Below are 16281 nucleotides of genomic sequence, written 5' to 3' on the forward strand. Positions count from 1 at the left end.
TTTCATCTTCTTCCAATATGGAAAAGCAGGCTCAGTGGAGGAAGAGGGAGCAGCCACTGCCAGCTTTCTGCTTGGAAACATGCCATGGAAAGGCATCCAGGAAGACTCTCGTTGGAAGATGACTCTATCAGGCCAGATCAGGAGTTTACGGCCTGCAGCTCATGCAGGAGACTCCAGTGACCCTCTAGGAGAGGAGCTGGCCCCTTCCCCTGCCAGTGTCTGTTCCTCCAGTCTGTGAAGCTCTGTGACACGGCTCAGGTCAAAAGATGAACCCCTACAACTGCACACCTGTGTACATGGGGACCTCATAGTTTGCAAACCATTTTGTCTCCTTTGATCCACAGAACATCCCTGTGACTACTGCCATTTGAAAAATGAGGAATGTGGCGTTTCACAGAAGGGGAAGCAAAGCCAGACTTCAAATTCACAGCTAGGAAGCAAACAAGCCAGAACTCAGGCCCAGATTAAAAATAAATTAAAAATTGTCCTTACTCCTCTGTCTCCACACCCTGAGCATCGGTGCTTTCTGGGCTTTCTCCCCACAGTCCCCACCTGCCTCAACCTCTTCAAGCTGTGGTTTGGTCAAGACGCCCCACGGTGGCCGTTTTACTCATCTGAAGGCAGAGAGAGGCCTGTGGTTAGTCCACAGGCAAGACCGAGGGAGGGGCTTTGGTAACTTAATCACCGTGCCCCTACTAATAAGAATGGCAGTTTCTCCAAGCAAGGAATTTTATTTTATTTTATTTTTATTGGAGTATATTTGCTTTACAATATTGTGTTAGTTTCTGCAGTACAGCAAAGTGAATCAGCTATACGTATACATATAATCCCCTCTTTTTTGGATTTCCTTCCCATTTAGGTCACCTCAGAGCCCTGAGTTCCCTGTGCTATATAGCAGGTTCTCATTAGTTATCTGTTTTATACACAGTATCAATAGTGTACACATGTCAGTCCCAATCTCCCAATTCATCCCACCCCCCCTTCCCCCTTGGTATCCATACGTGTGTTCTCTATGTCTGTATCTCTATTTCTGCATATTACTCAGCCATAAAAAGGAACAAAACTGGGTCATTTGTAGAGACATGGATGGACCTAGAGACTGTCATACAGAGTGAAGTAAGTCAGAAAGAGAAAAACATCGTATATTAATGCATATATGTGGAATCTGAAAAATCTATATAGACGATCTTATTTACAAACAAGGAATTTTATTTTATTATTTTTTTAACATCTTTATTGGGTATAATTGCTTTACAATGGTCTGTTACAATGGTCTGTTTATAACAAAGTGAATCAGTTATACATATACATATTTTCCCATATCTCTTCCCTCTTGCATCTCCCTCCCTCCCACCGTCCCTATCCCACCCCTCTAGGTGGTCACAAAGCACTGAGCTGATCTCCCTGTGCTATGGGGCTGCTTCCCACTAGCTATTTTACGTTTGGTAGTGTATATATGTCCATGTCACTCTCTCACTTTGTCACAGCTTACCCTTCCCCCTCCCCATATCCTCAAGTCCATTCTCTAGTAGGTCTGTGTCTTTATTCCCGTCTTATCCCTAGGTTCTTCATGACCTATTTTTTTTTCTTTCTTAGATTCCATATATATGTGTTAGCATACGGATATACAGATTGCCAACAAACACATGAGAGAATGCTCAACATCATTAATCATTAGAGAAATGCAAATCAAAACTACAATGAGGGCTTCCCTGGTGGCGCAGTGGTTGAGAGTCCGCCCGCCAATGCAGGGCACACGGGTTTGTGCCCTGGTCCGGGAAGATCCCACATGCCGCGGAGCGGCTGGGCCCGTGAGCCACGGCCGCTGAGCCTGCGCGTCCGGAGCCTGTGCTCTGCAATGGGAGAGGCCACAACAGAGAGAGGCCCGCGTACCGCAAAAAAAATAAAAATAAAAATAAAAAAACTAAAAATAGAACTACCATACGACCCAGCAATCCCACTCCTGTGCATATACCCTGAGAAAAACCATAATTCAAAAAGAGTCATGTACCAAAATGTTCATTGAAGCTCTATTTACAATAGCCAGGACATGGAAGCAACCTAAGTGTCCATCATCGGGTGAATGGATAAAGAGGATGTGGCACATATATACAATGGAATATTAGCCATAAAAAGAAACGAAATTGAGATATTTGTAGTAAGGTGGATAGACCTAGAGTCTGTCATACAGAGTGAAGTAAGTCAGAAAGAGACAAAAAAGGAATTTTAAAGGGCAGCCAGCCACACCTTCTCTGCGTGCTGGGCGGTCCTCCTAGAGCCGTGCGCAGAACCAGCACCTGGCCAGCCCACTGCTGCCACCTTGTGGCCGAGAAAAAGAGCGCCCGCCCATTTCCCCTCGGAATCACATCAAGGAAGGAAGCTGAAAGCTAGGACCAGCCCGACCTTCTTCTGTCCTTCTCCTGCTCCCCTGGCAACCCCCATCCTCTGAAGCCTTAGTGCCAGGGCTGCTTAGGAGCTGGTATAACCCTCGGTGGGTAGCTGCAGGGCTTCCTCGGGCCAGGGGCTGCCCAGCTCCTGCCAAACCACGGTGGTGGTCACAGGGCCCTCTAGGTGGCACCTGCTGCCCAAGGCAGTAACCAGCACGCGTGGCACTCGCCAAACAACTGACAGATGAAACAAGGATTTGCTTATAAAAATAGGCCTGAACCGGACACCTGAACACCGGGTCTGCTTGGGGCCCTGTGTCTGCTGCCGCAAACTGTGAACATCAGAAGGTGGGCAGAGGACGCTCTGCTGGAAATAGAGCTTGTGGCGGACGGCTTCTGGTGATAGCTACTGAGGCAAGTTTAGAGGCAGAAATCATCGGGGCACTTGTTCCCATGTCAGCAAGAAAACACCTCAGATTCTCGGGAGACACTGATAAACAGTAGGAAAGGGGTGCCCTTATGACAGCTGTTTGCACACCCTTCTAGTGGCGGCATCTAAATCTGGGGAGTCTATTGCTGTTTTAAGGTGTGGTTGCAGTGATTTCAGTTCAAGGGTTTCTTTGTTTGTTTGTTTGTTTAATATCCCTAACAGTCACCATCCGTGTGGCTGTGATTTGCTTACTAAGGATTTAAGGCAGTTCTATGTCAAAGCACCGTGACGCCCCATTACACTTTGGTAGCTGAGGGTCCTGAAGCAGATCATTTGATCTCTTGCCCTCTGTTTCCCCACCAATAAAATGAAAAGATTGAATAAAACTGTATTTCTCAAAATATGCTTTGTGAACATATGTGCCTGAGAATCACTTGGTTTTATTAAAGACCCAGTCACTACTCTGGGGTCTGGGGATCTGCATTTTAATCCATTCTTCAGGTAATTCTTATGCACGAGTGTTTGAGAATCACTAAACAAGGTGACGTGGGGTCTAAGATTTACTGAGACCTACATGCACCAGGTACTGGCAAGAGAAGTTCCTTTACCTCAAAGAGCCCACAGTCCTGTTGGGAACAGAGATGAGTGAACAAAAGATACAGCAAATGACAACAGATGCCATGAGGAAAGAGGAGAGTGGGTGACTGCCTGGGTCATCATCACTGAGGGCTTCATGGGGGAGGTGACGCTGGAGTTGTCTGGAAAGATGGGGTCACCGGTGCAGAGAGGGTGCTGCTGACAGAGGTCAGGAGGGGTGCCTCAAACCTCGACAGCAGCATGGGACTTTCCGCCCCGTCCTAGGACGGGAACTGTTAGAGATCCGACGCCCACTCCTAGGGTGAGGCCAGCATCTGTAAGAGGAGAGGAACATGCTAAGGATTAGCCTGATGTTTTCGTTTGATCCAAAAATGGATCCAAAGCTCTGGTAATCTCATCCTCTCCTTCCAAAGCAGTAGGAGGTCAGGTCCTCACTGAGGGAATGCCCGTGTCCATCACGGCACACACGTGGGAGGCCCGTGGGACCGTCCACAAAAGCAGGCCTAGGGCTCTGTGTCAGCACATTACTGTCTTAATAAAGGATATTTTAAAAACAATAATCCTTTTCCTCCTTGTTTCTCTTTTTCCTGTGCCCCTTTTCCTGTCAATTTCCTTGACTATCTAATATTTAAAACTTTATTTTCTGTAGCTTTTGGAAGGATGTATAAAAAAATCAACCCCACCTTTTTTTTTTTTTTTTTTTTTTGCAGTACGCGGGCCTCTCACTGCTGTGGCCTCTCCCGTTGCAGAGCACAGGCTCCGGACGCGCAGGCTCAGCAGCCATGGCTCACGGGCCCAGCCGCTCCGCGGCATGTGGGATCCTCCCGGACCGGGGCACAAACCCGTGTCCCCTGCTTCGGCAGGCGGGCTCTCAACCACTGCGGCACCAGAGAAGCCCCAACCCCACCTTTATTCACCTGCTACATGGGGTCCGATCCATGTTCTTAAATCTGCCCTCTGCAGCTCAGCATGGGTTCTGTCCAGGCCCTCGTACCCAGGTGGCCAGCATCCTGGTGTCCCCAGCCTGGTGGCCTTGGGCATACCCTGGGGAGGAGCGAAGCACCTTCCCATCCATGCTCTGCGAGTGCTGTGCTAGAGGCTGCCCCTATGGGCTCACGAGAGCTGATTCTCAATTTTCAGGAATTTTATGAGCCAGTTGTTAAATACAGACATTATTAAAAATTAAATTATACACATTACAGTTAAGTAAGTTATGTTAAAAACAAGAGTAATTGATGCTCAAAACTTATCACTCCCCAATTATTTTACCACCTTATACTATTATCTGTGCTCTTGGGGTTATTTATACCTGTTGCATCTGAATAGTGGAAATACTGTAAAATGAGGAACCACTGCACATGTCTTGCCAACTCTGAGTTCAATGACATCACACTGTTAGCTTGAAACTGATCATGGTGAAAATATTTATGCCACGGACATCAGCATATGCTAGACACCAGGGCTTGATTTATTGTTTTGCTGATTGTCTAAACTTAAGAAGGTAATGGAAAATATTAATAGTGAGGACTAAACTCAAAAGCGTGTCCTATATATGGCTGTTACATTGCAAATCGCACAAAAATTGGAGGGAATATTCTCTCCATATTTGAAGGCTACTATCTGATTTACGAAAAAAGTCATTGCTGTCACTGATAAACAAGCAAAGTTCCAACCTGTCTTTGTGGCTTTGGTTTTGTCTTATTTGTTAACACACAAGAAAATATCACTGAATGCTCCTTCAGCAACTGCAACCAGGCACAGGTACAAGAATTCAGCCAAAATCAACAAAAACGTCCTGTGAGGATCAACTGGCTGCAGGGAATTGATAACAGAGCATTGTATATTTTATTATTATGTGTAAACTGTGTGCTACACATCCTTTATGTTAGCCATATTTATAACACACTTGTGTACGTATGTATATGCACACGTTATATTTTCCATAGAGTCCACGGCTGAACATTTACCAGGGCACCATTAATCTTCTCTGGGCGTCACATCTGTGGAATACAGCTCCTATGCATCAAGGCAACACAAGCTTTGGTTGGTTTTAATCGCCGTGGTGGTCACCAGAAAGAGCACTCGAATGAGGTCCCTGAAGGCCCAGGTACTCACCTTGACACTGCCCCTCACTAGCCACCTGCCGTGGGCCAAGTCACTCAGCCTACGTCCCCATCTCAGTTCCCTCAGGTGCAAAGATAGGTGCATCGAATGGTATGAACGGTGAAGTCCAGTCCAGCTCTCAACTGTTACGATTTATGACTGTGTGAGAAAGGGATGAGTCTGAAATTGCAGGGCTGCAACCCGGGAGATGTTGGTAGTATAGACCTAAGGATTCCCAGCTCTGCGCTCGAGTGTACAATGTCATCTGTGACGTTACAGGTGTGTTTAAAATGTCCTCGTGTTGTTTGGTTACTATACTTTCAATAGGAATGACATGAAATCCAGCCAAAGGGGAGGAGAGAAGCCTTACCCATAAAGAATGTCTTTCTACGCCTGTCACTTTGAGATGAAATAACATAAATCTGCCTGAGGAGATGGGAGTGAGAAAAATGTATTAAACATGCTCCTCGGGCAAAGGCACTGCTGTCCTAATTGTCCCTCTCCCCCCAGAGCGCAGGTAGCTCAGGACCCAAAGGGTGATGGCCCCCAAAATATAATAATCAAATAGAGAGCACTTCAGAGCTCCTACTGTGCCTTTGTAGCCTTCACGATGCTGGGCAGGAAATGGTTAAGCAGGGACCATCCTGAGCCGGGCAGCCACCAGCAGGGGAGGGCCACCGATTAATAACACTACACAGGAAGTCGGGCCTCCTTCTCTCTGCCCAATGGGGAAATCCATTTTCAATTCTGACCTCAATGAGGAAGTTACTCTTCCTGCCAAAAGGGGTGGAATACAACCTTCCGCATCCCTGTGGCACAGCAGAACCAGAAGACAGAGGGCAGGCGGAGACAAACAGCACTGAAGGCAGAGCAAACCCGGGAGAGACAGAGCAGGGGGTCGATGGACACACACCCCCCCTTAGTAGTACAGGGATGAGATGACCCTTAACGCTCACTCACTGAAGCAGGAGACGAGGCTGGGAAATGAGCAAATGCTCCCAGGTGTGAAACAGGAATAGCAAGAGACTCAGGAGAAGGTCAGCTGAACATAGAAGAGTCTAGACACACCAGACCACACCGCCTATAGGTTCCCGAGTAGAGAGTAAATGGAAGGCAGACCACAAGTCCACTGGATATTTTTATTATAGTGTATATATTTAAACTAATGTATGATTTAAAAAATATATAGGTCTTATCCAATTTTTTTGTCTTTATAAAATCCCCAGTTGAAGAACCCCTCTGGAAATTGTTTCCGGTTGACAGTTGGCCCAGGAGGATCCTGACCTCATGGTTAAAGTCCGGGATCTGATGCTTCGGGTGAGAAGAACCAGGTCAGCCGCTCTCTCCCCTCGCACTTAGTGCAATGAGAGCTTCTGTTTCCATCCAGGTGTACAGCGCGTTTACATGTTCACATGCTCTGTTGCCTAAGGTCCAACCAGGAAAACAGAAAGCACCTCAGCACTTGCATTCACATGCAAGGGAATTCAACGAAGGGGATTGGCTGCACCGGTGGCGGTGATGGTGAGCTGAGCAGCTGGGCAGGGGATGGCAAGGCCACCCTGAGGCTGAGGGACAAATGGAGGAGGTCATTACGGGAACTGCAACACTAAGGACTTTCCAGAGGGGACTGGAGGCTTGACAGAGAGGAAGCTGCTGCCGGAGAAGCTGCCTGAGTCAGAGAGACGGGGAAGGGAATAACTTCCCCCATGTTCCCATTGGCTGAACTCAGCCAGGGTCCGGTCCCCTCCCATCCAAGGCAGAGCAGGGACAGTGAAGGGACAGGCCCAGAGCTGGCACACATAGGATCACTTCATCCTGGAAGTAACTCCACGAGTCGGTATTACAACCTCCATATCATGGATGGAGAAACCAAGCCTCAGAGACAATGAAAACCAACACAGCCAACAGCAGTGTAGACGGTGGAGCTGAGACAGAAGCTCAGGGCTTCCATCTGTCCACCCACACTCTGTCCACTCTCCTTATTTGCTCCTGCACTGGTGTGGGGTTTAGGGCTGCCTATTGAGCCACACGGCACTTCCCAGCTACCCACGGTAGTGGTCCTTCACCTCCAGCTCTTTCCTGGGCCAGGATGTACAGTCAGGGCACCACGTGGTGCCCTGGCATGAGGTGAGACCACTGTGTGCCAAGACTGCCATCCTGGGAGGGGGACTCATGGAGGGTCTTGCCCAACCTCCCTGAGCCTCCATGGAAGGACTCTGTGTGCTCTTCAGAAGGCAGAGCAATGGGCCAGCACATCGGCTGTGCCAGCTAGTTATCTAGCCCTCCTTCTGCTGCCTGGAAGCCCAGGCCCAGCTGGACAGCTGGGCGTTCTGTGTTTCTGATGTCAGATGGCCTGGTTCCATCTCTCACTGGGGCTGGTATTTGGTTGGTTCCTTTGGGCTCCCATTTGGATCATAAAACACAAACATCTGCTGGGGTTCTGGTTGGCCCGTGGCAGACTTCAGAGTGGAGAGGGACGGAGAAAAGGTGAGGAAGGGAGAAGGGACTCGGGGAGGGAGGATGAGAGCAGCCTTTCCAGAGGAGTTCATTAGCTACCGTGAGATGGAGAGAGGCTTTATCGAGCCAGGGCCCTGATCAGCCCCGGAGGAAGGGAAAGGCAAACGAGAAGATGAATTTTCATGGAGTTTCACTGGAAAGCCTGGGGTAGAGTCTGTGCCTGCTTTTCCTCCACTGCTTTGCTTCCTCCAACTGTTCCTTTTCTCACCAGTTGGCTATCATTTTCTAACGCATTTTGATAATTACTTTATCAATCAAGAAAGATAAACAAAAGCCTAAAAATGTATCCGAGGGAATGAGCTCCTAGAGCTAACCAATCTTCAGTACTATGTTCTTTATGTCTTTTTTTTTTTTTTTTTTAACAGACGTTCTTGGGAAACAGTTTAAGGGCTGGGTGCCTCATTCATCGGTGGTTCCGTAGAAGATATCAGCCACCCTCTGCCCCCCGGCACTGATTCAGAGGGCCAGAGAAACTCAGTGAGTTAAGGAAATGCTACCCAAGCAAAATAAACACCCTAAAAAGACTCACCTACAGTCTCATCCTTATTAGAATGACTCTTTGCCTTTGACTGGTTTATTAAATCAACAGAATATTGGGTCAAGAGAGGGAGCACGTCACGAGCCACTTCTAAAAGGTAAAGTGCAGGGAGTTTGTATCATTGCAACTGTTTAGGAAGAAAAAGTGTCAGTTACTCAGTGAATAAAATTCATCTTGCAGAAGCCAAAATGCTGCCTAGATGTGCCCTGTGAGGGACTGGATGCAAATCCAGTCCATCAGCCTCAAGCGTGTATCGCGGAGGGGCCTAGCTGGGCCTGGCTTATTGAGAGCCCCGCACTGGGGCAGGGACAGGGACTCAGCTTCCGCCTCCGTCCTAAATCCATGACTTTGGAATGAAAAGGTCACTGGGGGCAAAGCACCCTTGTGACCAATTGGAAAGGCTTGTGCAGCCTTCCCCATCCCACCCCCCAACCCCTCCCGGGTGTCCTTAACTTTGTGCCCTGCCAGGAGGAGGCCTGAGTTTTCTCTCCTATCAAGAACAGCACAGGACTAACACCTTCAGTGATCATTCCCGACAGTCCTTAGCAGGTACCATAGGGATATCAGACCTGAAGGAAACCGTTCAATTTATAGCTGCTCACGTAAAAGCCATCAGGAGAATCATGAAATGATTCTCCATATGGTGCCCTGAAGCTTCCAAAAACTTCCAAAAACTATACGAGAAAGGGGCTTGGAAGGAATTCTTTCCTTTTCGGAGACAAGAAGGGTGGAAGCCAAGCATCTGTGGAACCAGGGAAAGACACTCCTCCTTGACACTCAGCCCCACTGCGTCCCTAGGGGTGGCCTGGAAGATCGTCTGTGACTCGGCCCTGCACCCGGGGTCACCGACATGGGCTTGTTAGGCTTTTCCATTAACCAAGCTTATGTTTTCTAGTGTAAATGGACTCTACAGTTACATTGTGTGGAAGCTTCGGGACACGGTTTGCCAAATGGAAAAACATTTGGAGGTTGGGAAAATATCTTGCACATAAATTACTGACGGCACAGAGAATCTAAAAGAGGGATGAAATCAGAAGCCAAGGAAAAGCCGGGAAGGTGCCAAAGTAAAAAATGGAGAGACAGAGACAGGGAAAGCGATGTAATGATTTCTCTTAATGACCTGCCTTCAGACCGAAGAGGCGAGTTTCTAAGCCATGTTTGAGCCTCATAAAAGCCATGTGCCTGCATATTGGGAAATATCCTTTAAATGGCAAGATCAGGCCCCCACTTTACATCCTTTCTGAGTGGAGCTCTCCGTTGATTATGTTAAGTGCTGGCCACCGGTAAGAAACACAAAAAGGTCATTGTCCTGGACTGTGGCAAAGGCCAGTTACACACTTGTTAATTTCCTGATTTATGACACTGAGGAGATGGAACTGAGGGCAAGGCTTCCTCTGTCTCTCCCTCCCTCTGTCTCTGTCTCTCTCCATCTTTGTTTCTCTCTCTCTCTCCCTCTCTCTCTTGCTGTCTCTCTTTTGGTGGTGCTGGTGGAAACTATTAAAACAGAGGCAGATCAGGAAGTTTGTGATAAAGAGAAGCCAGGCTCTCGTCTGACATACAATCTCTCTTGGCTTCAGTAAACTTGCTCCTTCAAGGCCTGCCATCAACAGAGTCGGGCTCACGTTTCACCACTAAATCTGAGTCAACAATCTCTAATCTGGACACTGGGTTCGGAATCCAGGCTCAGGTTGCACTTGGAAGCTGACAGCAGGGACGAGAGCAGAGAAAAATACGGCCTTTGTTTCTGGTTTGCTCGTCCCCACTGAGCTGAGCTGAGGTCATGTGTCGTTTTCTGTCATCAACAAGATAAAAGTTTGCACCTCTCTGGCCCTGAAATGGCTCTCCTGCCATTTATATTAAGGCCAAGAAGCTCTCTGCCCCAGGATTGGAGGGCCAAGTTTGTGGAGAGCTGAGATTTGGAGTCCTTTTCATCTTTCTGACATGTGATACCGTGACATAGGCAGCTCTTGCTGGGTTGCTATGCAGATATACAATTTCTGAAAAGTTACACCCGGAAAATGAAAACCTCGGGCTGGATTAGCATTTCACAAAGAACAGGGATAAAATGTGTAGCAGTTAGGCTAAAAAGCTAAAAAAAAAAAAGTGAATTAAAGTTTCATGAAAACAAACTCTTTTTTAAAGGATCAATATGTATAAAAGTATCTTATTGCATTCCTGGCCTTTGGTCCTGAGCCCTAATCCAGCTACCGCATGTGAAGGGGATACCTGAGGCAAATGGACGAGACCGGAAGGCAGGTCTCGGTGTGGGCTGGGGGTTGGGTGCTGAGAGCACGCAGTCCAAAATGCCCCTCCTGGGTGCTGTTGTTTTATGAACCTCTTCTTTCTCTGTCTATAACTGTTTTCATTGTTTTTATGTTGTTATCTTTCCCTTTAGTTTAAGTAAACCTAGAAAGAAGGGGAAGAGAATACCGCATCGTCTAAACCTTGTGGCTGAATATGCTTCTGCCTTGACCTTCCCTTTCTTGATCAAGGTCAGAAGGCACGCCTTCCAGAGCTCACTCCCTCCACCACCAGCCTTTCCTAAACACATTTTTTTTCAAATATTTCCAATACCAGGGCTTCCCTGCTGGCGCAGTGGTTGAGAGTCCGCCTGCCGATGCAGGGGACGCGGGTTCGTGCCCCGGTCTGGGAAGATCCCACATGCCGCGGAGCGGCTGGGCCCGTGAGCCATGGCCGCTGGGCCTGCGCGTCCGGAGCCTGTGCTCTGCAACGGGAGAGGCCACAGCGGTGAGAGGCCCGCGTACCGCAAAAAAAAAAAATAAATAAAATAAATAAATAAATATATATATATATATTTCCAATATCAGAAATTATCTTAGATGGAGCATTTAAATGGAATGTGAGGTGTTTGCATGAGAAGCAGGAGAGGGGAAATGACGAGGGGTTTTCCTTATTCTCCCTGACCAGCTGAGGCTCCCCGAGCCGGTCTTATCCACACAGCTGGGCAGGTGGTGGCCCCTCACTGCTGCTCAGAGGCTCTGGAGGGGAACCCAGAGCAGGAAATGGGGAAGGGGGGTTCGAAGACACAGAGGGTGTGGAGCAGATTCGAGGGACTCAAGTGATCCTGCCTAGCAACTCAGTCCTTCGACACTGAGCGCACTGCGCGCCAGGTGCCCGAAGGGAATGCAAAGATGAATTAGTCCTGGTGCTTGCTCCCAGGCTGTTAGAGGAAGGCTCGGCAGTGGAAATAAGCACCCTAAAGAGCTTTGGAGCGAATCGCCTGGAGCATTCTTCTTTGTTACGTTATGAGGCCGGCAGTGTTTGCAAAGAAGAGTTCTCATTCAGGACAGGAATTGATGGGAGGTTAGGTGAGGAAGATAAGGGCAACTGCCTTTTTCTATAACTCAGGAGATGGGAACCATTCCTGTGCTCATCCACACATCACTTCCAGGGCTCATGCTCCAGTCACACTCGAAGATGAGATGACACATGTGCAAGGGTCAGATCTGGCGTCCCTCGAGGTACTCGATCAAACGCTCTTCCATTCATGCGTTCAGGCATCCATGCACCCGCAAGAGGGAAGTGGAAACGTGAGCGTGCTGGTGAGGGAAGGGCTAGGTATCCGAATGCCCAGATGCGGGAGCACACTCTGCCCTTACTTAGCCCCTGTGTGCTCGGCTTCCTCATCTATAAAATGGGAATAATCATAGTAATCACCCCACAGCGTTGTTGTGAGGCATAAATAAAATAATGCAACCAAAATGGCATTTAGTACGCATTGGATAAATGTCGTTAAGATTAGCATTCCCTCTTGGAGGGGTTCACGTCTGCTGGTTTGGCCCAGCCCTGCAGGTGAGGAATGGGTGAGGAAAGAGAACGTGATTTGTTCCCAGAGATCTGGAAGCAGGCTGGAATGACATCATCAGGCACGTGTCCCATTGGCTGATTCAAATTCATACTGAGTTGTGACCTGAGTTGACACTGGTATTTCTGCTGCTGCGGTACCATCAAAGAGCATTGCATATGGGGACTGAGGGTCCAAATCTTGGCTCTCTGACTTATTAGCTGAATGACCTGAGCAGATAGCTCAATCTTCCCGGACTGTACCTTCCTCATCCAGAAATGAGGATCGCACGGCCTGTATAGCATGTGGTTTAATAAGAATTGCCTGAGATTGTCTGTGTGACTGCCCGGTGTGGTGTCTGGCATGTGGGGACTTTCAGCATTTCTGTCCATTCATTCAGTCAGCTAGTTGACCCTGGATCCAGTGGCCCAGCCCCAGAATGACTGTGAGGCTTGGCTGTAGCCCCCTGCCCTCTGGGCAGAGGGACGGAGTCCTGTGTGGCCCTGGCAGCCCCCCTGCTGCTCTTCTTTGACACCCCTTCACCCATCCAAACAAGTGCCACAGGAGAAAGCCCAGCTTACAGCTCCCCAAATCAGAATAAGGGGAAATGGAAAACAGCCCCTGGCCCACATGCCCCCTTTCTTCCTGCCCCAGGAATCTAACACAGGACCAGCCTGCCTCTCTCTCCGCTCCTCTGAGCTGTTGACACAGGCTCCCTTCCCATCTCCCTCAAACTTTCCCTACGGAATCATTGACTGTTCCTTTTCCGGTGATGTGCAAAACCAGGCGTCAAGAGAAGTAGATTATTTTTTCCTCTCCAAACACAATATAAAGGTCAAAGTTGTCTCCAACTCATGGTTTAGGCACCAAGTAAATGACCCGAACTCTCCCTGAACCGCCAGGCGTCCTGGGCCCTGGTGAGGTCATGCTTAGCATGACCAACGGGGAGGGTGGCCCCTGGAGCCCACTGCTGGGTTCTGATTCTATTTGTGGACAGAAGCCCCCTTCATCGTCATGCCTCAGTTTTTTCTGACCGTGAAGTGGGGATGTGGTAATACCAGCACCTCCCTCACAGGGCTGCTGTGAGAATTAAGTAAGCAGATGTGTGTAAAGCTGGGGCCGTGCACAGAGGAAGCAGCTAATTCATTGTGAACCCGCTGAGGCCCCTCCTCTCATGCGAAGAGCTCCATACACTGGTGGCAACTGTTCATTCCATCCACGGTTGAGAAGATAGAATAAGAGGTCCTTTCTGGGTGCTGAAGACTAACTTTCCATCTCTATGTGTGTCTGGGGGTCAAGGAATGATCTAATCTCCAAGGCTCCTCAGGGTAAAAGGTGTAACCCTCTGTGGCCTGGAGTCACCGCACAGCACAGAAGCCCCAGGGCAGTGCTGTGTCTTCTCCCCTTGTGTCACTCCTTGTTTTCAAAAGCAGTCTGAAGATGTGCTGAACCGGGGGCTGCTGCTGGTACCTCCTCCCTTGAGCACCAGAAACAAAATGAAACTCCGAACACAGCCTTCCTGTGTCTGCCACACGACAGCTCAGGCTTCTGGGGTTCCCTGTCCTCTTCTCCCATCAGGCTGGTAGGAGAAAAGTACCTCAACTCAGACAGCATTTTCTGTTCCAAGAGTGGAGAACAGCTCTTCAAAGATGCAAAATTAGGAAGACCACGGTGCCCACCTTCGAGGGGCCCGGATGATGTGGGAAAGACCCTGTGAGAAGTGGTCTCGGTCCATTTAACCAAGAGCTGTGGGAGACAAGGAGGGGAGGGCGTAGGTGTGAGTCTCGAGTGCCTTCGCCCCCGGGCCCCAGCCCTGACATTTGGCTGTGCCTTGTGGGCAGAACCAGCTGGCACCTAGAGGCCTGCTTGCAGCTCAAGTTGCCCTTCCAGTGTCAAGGGAACACCTGCAAAAAGAGGGTGGCTTTGCAAAGCTGTGAATCCAGGCTCCACATGTGCATTCATATAAACTCTGGAAACCTACAGAGAGATCCTGCTGAGACCAAGAAGTGGTCCTTCTTTTCCACAGCCCCATCTTCCCGTTACATGTAAGCCACCGGGGCGGGGGCTGTGAGCTGTGTTCGTTTCCGGTCTCCCCTCAGCATCACACATGGGGCCTTGTGTTCAGTGGGGCTTTGATAACCAACAGGGAATTCATTGCCTAATTTCTCAGAAAGCAGAGTGGCCTCAGCACATCCACACACCCAGTAAGACGTGGAGGGCAGTAACCATGAACACTCAACTCTCTGGCTTAGTTTAAAATGAGGGCCACTTTAGAACAAAGCTGAATCACTGCCAGAAACTTACAGAACTGAATTACTGCCACAAAATGACAATTCATGAAAATGTCAACAGTTTTTCTGCAGATTGGACGTGCAGCCTGGGCTCTGGCACCAACCCCCCTGGGTTTGAATCCTATTCTGCAACTCACTGGCTGCGTGATCTCGGGCTATTACTAAACTCACTGGGCTTTCCGTTCTTCACATGCAATAAAGGGGAAATATCAGGACCTTCCGTGAGTAAGTGAGGCTAATGTACACGTACTCAGCACGTGCTCGTAATTATTGACATTATTATTTCTATTTCTCTCTGTACAGTTTTGATAGCCCAAGAGGATTCTGTATTTCAGGGAACACTGAGATTAAGAGAAGGAAGAGAAAGAGGAAAAGGTGTGCTGTCTGATGAGATGCCACGGAATCTTTTCTTGTTGGAACAAAGGGACCTTTTGTTTCCTGAAGGGTCAACATGTTTGCCGGACAATCTTGGACTACAGACAAAAGCAAAATCAATACCCTGGGCGATTGCGTCTATGGCCAAGTCCAGCTGAATAACGCTATCAGAGACTTTGCACCAGACAACCCCAGCTGGGTGCCCGCCCCCGCGTGGCCTCGGCTGGGGCTGAGGAGTTCCCATGGAGTCATAACCATAACCCCACACCAGGAGCCTCCGAGATCACTCAGGCTCCACGAGAGAAAGAAACCGGGTCACCAGAATCCACTCCTGGAATGGTTGTATAGAGAAGATTGCTGATGGTGCCTAAGTTTTTTTAATATATATAAATATATTTATTTAGGTTTCTTCTGGCTGCGTTGGGTCTTCCTTGCGGTGCGCAGGCTTCTCGTTGCGGTGGCTTCTCTTGTTTCAGAGCACGGGCTCTAGGCACGCGGGCTTCAGTAGTTGTGGCACGCGGGCTCAGTAGTTGTGGCACACGGGCTTAGTTGCTCTGCTGCATGTGGGATGGTCCCAGACCGGGGCTCGAACCTGTGTCCTCTAAATTGGCAGGCAGATTCTTAACCACTGTGCCACCAGGGAAGTCCCAGTGCCTAACATTTTAATGAACATTTGTTTTCTGACAAGCTAAACCAACTCAGTGTGGACTCTGGACAGGTCAATTCACCTTTCTAGGCTTCAGTTTTTTTCACATGTAGAACAAGAAGATTAGGCTAGATCTTCATTGATTAGAACTAGGTATCAATGTACTTTCCATCTTAGAAACTTTCTGATGTTAATTCAGGTACCAAAGCAAAACCAGATCGACCCCTCTCGTTCACAGGAGCACTCCCGACCTGCAGTGAAATGATGTACTAACGGGACCAGAGTCCACTGGGGAGGTGCTTCTGCTGCATGGTGCTTCCTGAGCCTTCGACCAGAACCCTTGGAACTGAAAAACATCAGGACTTGGAGAGCACTTGGGAAGGGACACCCCAGTCTACAGGCCAAAAAGCCCACTCCACACGCACTGTGTGTTGTCAACAATGGACACGGTGGGGAAGCAGACCCTTGAACAGGCCAGGTGGGCTCTTGTTTGCAGAGATGCAGGTTGGGAAGGGCCAGCATCACCCTGATATTTCAACATCTTTTAAAACTTACTAGCTTTATTTAAAAAAAAATTTCCCTGGGGGAAAGA

This window comes from Orcinus orca, chromosome 12 (genome assembly GCF_937001465.1).
Source record: "Orcinus orca chromosome 12, mOrcOrc1.1, whole genome shotgun sequence".
NCBI classification, from domain to species: Eukaryota; Metazoa; Chordata; class Mammalia; order Artiodactyla; family Delphinidae; genus Orcinus; species Orcinus orca.